This window comes from Bos javanicus, chromosome 2, assembly GCF_032452875.1.
Source record: "Bos javanicus breed banteng chromosome 2, ARS-OSU_banteng_1.0, whole genome shotgun sequence".
NCBI lineage: Eukaryota > Metazoa > Chordata > Mammalia > Artiodactyla > Bovidae > Bos > Bos javanicus.
In genome coordinates, this window is record NC_083869.1 from 75,918,787 (window position 1) to 75,925,895 (window position 7,109).

At 40.8% G+C, this 7,109-nt stretch overlaps 1 non-coding gene across 1 annotated transcript; it reads right to left on the reverse strand.

The window, feature by feature from the left end:
• Positions 1 to 6,154: 6,154 nt before the first annotated feature.
• TRNAC-ACA (transfer RNA cysteine (anticodon ACA)) lies at positions 6,155 to 6,226 on the reverse strand. Its single transcript has one exon. It is a non-coding gene; the product is annotated as a tRNA-Cys (tRNA).
• Positions 6,227 to 7,109: the final 883 nt, after the last annotated feature.

Consider the following 7,109-nt stretch of genomic DNA (forward strand, 5'->3'; position numbering starts at 1 on the left):
CCCAAAACAAGGATCAGACTGCTGCTGCTGCTGCTAAGTCTCTTCAGTCGTGTCTGACTCTGTGTGACCCCATAGACAGTAGCCTACAAGGCTCCTCTGTCCCTGGAATTCTCCAGGCAAGAATACTGGAGTGGGTTGTCATTTCCTTCTCCAATGATCAGACTATAGTGTTTTAAAAACATTTTCATTTTTTTTGTGGGTTGATATTTTTATAAATTGCAAAACAACCTGGATGATGAGTTCATTTAAATTTTTTATAAAATTTTATTAATGTTTCTCTTATTTCCTCATCTTAACTCATGTAAGACTGGCAATAAAAAAAATTACATTACTGGTCTAACCTATGTTTGAATACCTCCATTGTTACTACAATGAATACTGGAGTGGGTTGTCATTCTCTTCTCCAGGAGACCTTCCCAACCCAAGGGACTGAACCTAGGTCTCCTGCATTGCAGGCAGATTCTTTACTGTCTGAGCCACCAGGAAAGCCCCTAAAGTTCCTTCTGTCTTGTGACAATTTGATTATATTTTCTGTACACAGAGAGAGTGGAAACAGGGAGCTAGGCATTCATCTGGGTGATGGAAAAATAAAGATGACTAAGTGTGTCATCAGGATCTGTGTGTGGAGGGGCTCTCAGCCCAGCCTAGAAAGCTGATGTTTCAGTGAAGTCTTCCAGAAGAGAGAGTCCAGTTTTGAGGGAAGAATAGAAATTCATCAGATGTGATAAGAAAAAGAACACTTTTTTGAGCAGATCAAACAGCATGATTAAACATGAAAATATGAATAAGTGTTCAAAAAAAGCAATTTTGTGTATAGGAGATTAAAGAGCCCTCTTTCTCGCTCTTTCTTCTTTCCATATGACCAATATGATATAGAGCTATACTGCTCTCACTGTAGCTTCTAGGAATTGGTTTTAGCTTTACTTATGGGGATCAATGTCAGTTAGGACTTTACCATCACTAATAGCCAAAAGAAAGCAAGAGAGAGATGGGGGAGAAGAAAAAGAAGAGGAAGAAGGGATGACAGAGGCAGACGAAGCATAATAGGAAGAAGAAGAGGAAGAGAAAGGAGAAGAGTAAGAGAGGACATGGGGAAAGGAAGAAAGGAAAGAATCTCAAAGCAAATTAGCTCTAAGAAAATAAATATAATTATTTCAAATATCACAGAAAAGGCATCATTTTCCGTTCCCAGAATCTCCCACCAATTTCCCCCTTAGTTTAATTTGCCACATTCCTATAACCTAAACACAGTGATAGGGCATGAAAACATATGCATACTGTAGAACTTCTCACATTTTACTCCAGAACTGTCTCTCTGGTGAATCCCACATCAGTGACATTAGGAAAGAGTGATTTATCTGCTTCAGACACTCCTCATACCACCCTTTGCCTAATCCATGAGTGACCTCACTCCCACATGGCTCATCTTTGAGGTTTCAGATTTCCATCTCTGGAGACAGTGACTCTCTCTTTTTGGTTCAGGTTAAGTTCTTCTAGTATATATTTACACTTCACTCTCTCTCTTTCTCTTTTTTTTTTGCTTCCTTCTTTCATAAATAAGTTAATGAGAATTGTAACTGTACTATAACTGTGAAGTCTCACTTTCCCACTAGAATGAAAGACCTACGAAAGTAGAGAAATAATATGTTTTGTCTTTCTAGGCATAATAGTGTGCTTCTGCATATTAGTCATTTAATAAATACTTGCATATGAGTATGTAAACTCTTCAAATAATATTAATAAAGGTAAAACTTTCTGAGTATTTACTCTGTGATAGTTTGGAGACAACCATAATGAAAAAGGAAGGAAAGAAGAGGTGAAGTAAATTGTCCAAAATGACACAGCTAAACAAGTAGTAGAGCTGGGATTTTAATATTGACAACTTGACCATAGAATATCGGGAGAAATATCAATAACCTCAAATATGCAGATGACACCACGGTTATGGCAGAAAGTGAAGAAGAACTAAAGCGCCTCTTGATGAAAGTGAAAGAGAAGAGTGAAAAAGTTGGCTTAAACCTCAACATTCAGAAACTAAGATCATGGCATCTGGTTCCATCACTTCATGGCAAATAGTTGGTGAAACAGTGTCAGACTTTATTTTTCTAGTCTCCAAAATGAAGTCAAGGGTATGGTTTTTCCAGTGGTCATGTACGGATGTGAGAGTTGGACTATAAAGAAAGCTGAGCACCGAAGAATTAAGTTTTTGAACTATGGTGTTGGAGAAGACTCTTGAGAGTCCCTTGGACTACAAGGAGATCCAACCAGTCCATCCTAAAGGAGATCAGTCCTGGGTGTTCACTGGGAGGACTGATGTTGAAGCTGAAACTCCAATACTTTGGCCACCTGATGCGAAGAGCTGACTCATTTGAAAAGACCCTGATGCTGGGAAAGATTGAGGGCAGGAGGAGAAGGGGATGACAGAGGATGAGATGGTTGGGTGGCATCACCTACTCAATGGACATGGGTTTGGGTGGCCTCCAGGAGTTGGTGATGGACAGGGAGGCCTGGCATGCTGCGATTCATGGGGTCACAAAGAACCGGGCACAACTGAGCAACTGAACTAAACTGAATTGACCATAGAATAAAAAGCACCTACCATGCTCTTGTGTGTGCCTACGTGCTAAGTTGCTTCAGTCGTGTCTGACTCTGTGCAATCCTATGGACCATAGTCCACCAGTCTCCTCTGTTCATGGGATCCTCCAGGCAAGAGCAGTGGAGTGGGTTGCCATGCCTTCCTCCAGGGTAGCTTCCCAACCCAGGGATCAAACCCATCTCCTGTGGCTTCTGCTTTGCAGGCAGATTCTTTATCTCTGAGCCACCAGGGAAGCCCACCATATTCTTGTAACTCTGAGTAATTCACTCTAATAAAAACCCAAACAACATAAGCAAACCAGGCTCTGGCTCTTTCTCCTGTCTGGACTTACATCTTTGATGCCCACACTTCTCCAATTTATTTAACACTTCCAAAATCTTTACTGAGAGGGAAAAGGAGTATTTGGATTAAAATAAATTCGAAGTCTATGTCTTAGAAAGTCTTGACTATGACTTTACCTCTAGAAACAGTAGTGTATAGCTGAGACCCCAGAGTCTTGAATGCAGGGACAGATTCCATAAGAAAGAAAGCTCTGTAACATACCATTTAAGGAAGGGGAGAGAATGGGAGGCATGGTTTTGATGGTATCGAACACTAAAATTAGTACCTCAACACTGTCACCGCCATCCTTGTAAGCTTCTACACTGAGGACTTTATAGGACCATCTGGGTCACAGGTGAAGAGAGATTCTATGACATGTCCACTTGATCTACTGGGGAAAATGGTCTTCCTACAACACTGTTTGCCCTGTAATGCCACAGATCAGACACCAAAGCCCAATTTGTTGCTGCTGCTTTCTTTAATTTTGATTTTTTAAATCAATGGTTTATCATGGAAGTTAGTGTCCCTTGGTTCTGCCAGAGACAGGACAGTATGAATATGTATGTGTATGTGTGTGTGTGTTGGGGGGCTGTGCAGGGAGTGGGGAGCGTGGAACAAAGCTCTCTTACCTGAAGGGAATTTTTCTTGGTAGAGGAAATTATTTTGTTTGGGGGAAAAAGCCTTGATAAGCTGGGAAGGAAGAGAGTGAAGTTGTGAATGTTGGCAAGAAGCAAGAAAGAGTAGAAAACACTCAAGGGATAGGCTCCACAACTTTGGCACTTGGTCTGTGCTCCATGAAGGAGGGAGAAGGCCAGAGTGGGGAAGGATGAGAGAACAGCAGGTGTGGGGTGGTGAGGATTAGAACTTGAAGGTAAGTTTCTCCATAGAGAGAAACACCCAAGGAAAGGCCAAAGGGTAGGCAAGCCAAAGGACACTTTAAACCAGAAAATGTTTAATATTCAATTCGGAGGCTTTATCCAGCTGTGATGTGACCTTTACCCCTTCTCGCTGCCACCCTTCCTCAATTCAAACAGAATCTGCAAACACATATGACATATTGAAAATTCATTTTTGTTTTTTTCAAAATATTTTATGGAAAGAAAGGTGAAGTTCCCTGCCTGATGTGACATTGTGTAGGAACAAACAGCACATATAAACAAACAAAACATAATAAGATTTAATTAGGAGAAAGTAAAAAACTTGCTGCCCAGGAGACCACAGGATGATACCAACTGGAATTCTAAGAAATCCTGGAGAAGAATTTAGACTTTTTCAGGCTTGGAATTGGTTCATTTGATTTTATTTAGGGCTCAGTGCACTAGGACTCCCAGAATGATTTCTGCTTTTCCAGAGAATTAAAATTAATGATGGTTTTCTGCATGATACATTTATTTATTCCTATTTGCCTGATCCTACAAGAGATTGGCTACAAGCCAAAATATGTTTTAGCTTGGCAGATACATGGATGGCATTTATGCATTTTGGTGTTCATGTGAAATGCTGTTGGCAGGGAAAGCTTGTTGAAAATAAAAGTGCCAACTTAAGCATTCTGTATCAATATGCTGATTATTGGTGAACATTTTTAGTCATACATCCAGAATACATATCTCTATGTGTTTCCTCTGCTCATAGTGTATCAGCTCAAATAAACGTTAAAATAGAAAGTTCTTATATAAACAATGAGACTCAGATTATGTTACTTCTTGATAATAAAGTAGCTAGTATTTATAGTGCACCTGCCACCTTCCTGGAATTGAGGTTTACACTTTATCTGATTTAAACCTCAGCTAGTGGACACCAGTGTCCATGTGTAGCTGAGGACTCTGGGGCTCAGGACAGTGAAACTATTGACGGGCAACACAGCTCTCAAGCAAAACGCATACATTTTGAACCGAAGTGTGTCTGTCCCAAATTCCATTCGCTATCTACTAACTATATCTTAAGATGTAGTTTGCTAATGACACCTACAAATACATGTAAGTGAATATATTTAAACGTACAATTTGATTCATTCATCTTGAAAAAACACATGAGGTTTAGCTACTTTCTTCTGTCTAAGAGAATAGGTTCCCAGAAGGTTTTCCAGGTCTCCAAGGTGGCTGAGGTTTTCTCAGTAATGGAAAGATAGATGTAATGAGAAAGAAAAGAAAAATGTAAATCCATTATTTTCTTCTTTTTAGTAACAAGGAGAATATGTGCACTTTTACTTATTTTTTGGGCTTCACTGATAACTCAGTTGGTAAAGAAACCACCTGCAATGCAGGAGACCCCGGTTCGATTCCTGGGTTGGGAAGATCTGTTGGAGAAGGGCTAGGCTACCCATTTCAGTGTTCTAGGTCCTCCCTTGTGACTCAGCTGGTAAAGAATCTCCTGCAATGCAGGAGACTTGGGTTTGATCCCTGGGTTGGGAAGATCCCCTAAGAAAGGGAAAGGCTACTCACTCCAGTATTCTAGCTGGAGAATTCCATGAACTGTATAATCCATGGGATCACAAAGAGTCGGACATGACTGAATGACTTTCACTTCAGTTCTTTCTACTCATCACCTTCCATCCTTGTGGCCAGTTTGAGAAAAGTTAATAACTGGATGCTTGCACTCCTGATGATATGTTATATTTTAACAGCATGGAGCCTTAAGGTCCATAGTTTGATAGCTGGAGAAGGAAGAATGGAAGGAAGGAGGGAAGGAAGGAAGGAAAGAAGCAAAGAAGGAAGAATGGCTGGAAGGAAAGAGAAAGATAATGCCACAAACAGAAAGACTTTTCAATATTAGACAGTGGAATTAGCAAAGAATGTGTTATGCTTTCACCCTCCACTCATTATTAAACCTACATATTTCTGAAAACTTTCAAATTGTTAGGAATTATTATTGACAGTCAAAACTTGAACGTTCTCACTCATTTCACCAGGGTAAATGTCAAGTATATCTGTTTCTATATGTGTATTGGTACATACATACACACTGCTGCTGCTAAGTTGCTTCAGTCGTGTCCGGCTCTGTGCGACCCCTTAGACGGCAGCCCACCAGGCTCCTCTGTCCCTGGGATTCTCCAGGCAAGAACACTGGAGTGGGTTGCCATGTCCTTAAATGCACGAAAGTGAAAAATGAAAGTGAAGTCGCTCAGTCGTGTCCGACTCTTAGCGACCCCACGAACTGTAGCCTACCAGGTTCCTCCGTCCATGGGATTTTCCAGGCAAGAATACTGGAGGGGGTTGCCATATACTTCTCCAGGGGATCTTCCCAACCCAGGGATCGAACCCGGGTCTCCTGCATTGTAGGCAGACGCTTTACCATCTGAGCTACCAAGGAAGGCCTGCATAAAGACTGAGGAGCCTGGTGGGCCGCAGTCCATGGGGTCGCTAAGAGTTGGACACAACTGAGCGAGCTGGTGGGAATCTGTATGTATGTTAATCATAAAGTCAACAAGATATCTAATGGGTTGGATGTGAAGTTGAAGGAAAGTAAGGTGGTATGTGAACTGAGCAAAAAGGAAAAGCAAGGATGGAACCTCTTTGAGCTCAGCTACTCTCTTCTGTGTGTGTGTGCTCTCTTGTGTCTGACTCTCTGTGGCCCCATGGGCTATAGTCCTTCAGGCTCTTCTGTCCATGGAATTTTCCAGGCAAGAATACTGCAATGAGTTGCCATTTGCTACTCTCTTCCGATGTATATGTAAGTTTCAATCTTTTGTTAACTGAGGGGCCGTGGTTTAAAACCTAACACAGACATAATGATCACAGAATATCAAAATTAGAATGGACATAGAGATTACTTGTGCCCCTTTATTTTACTGATATGGAAACAAAAGCTTAGGGAGGCAAGCATCATTCCTTTGAGACTTTATTCTCCTTTCACCCAGTTTTTTAAAATGTCAACTGGTACCAAGTGGAACATACATAGTGACATACACAACTCCTAAGTGTCAGCTAGGTGGTGTCCACATGTGCACACTCATATAATCAGCACCTAGATCAAGAATTTCAACAGCATCTCAGAAATTCCTTCATCCTGCATCCTAGTGACTGTTTTCCCTCTGAAACAATAACCACTCTTTCTAGTCCTCTAAAACCATCAATTTTGCCTCTTTTTAAACTTAAAAATATAAAGCCAATTGATATATCTTTTCATTCAGCAATATTTGCTTGAGACTCACATGTGTTGTAAAATGTGATTGTAGTCTACTTATTTTCATTGT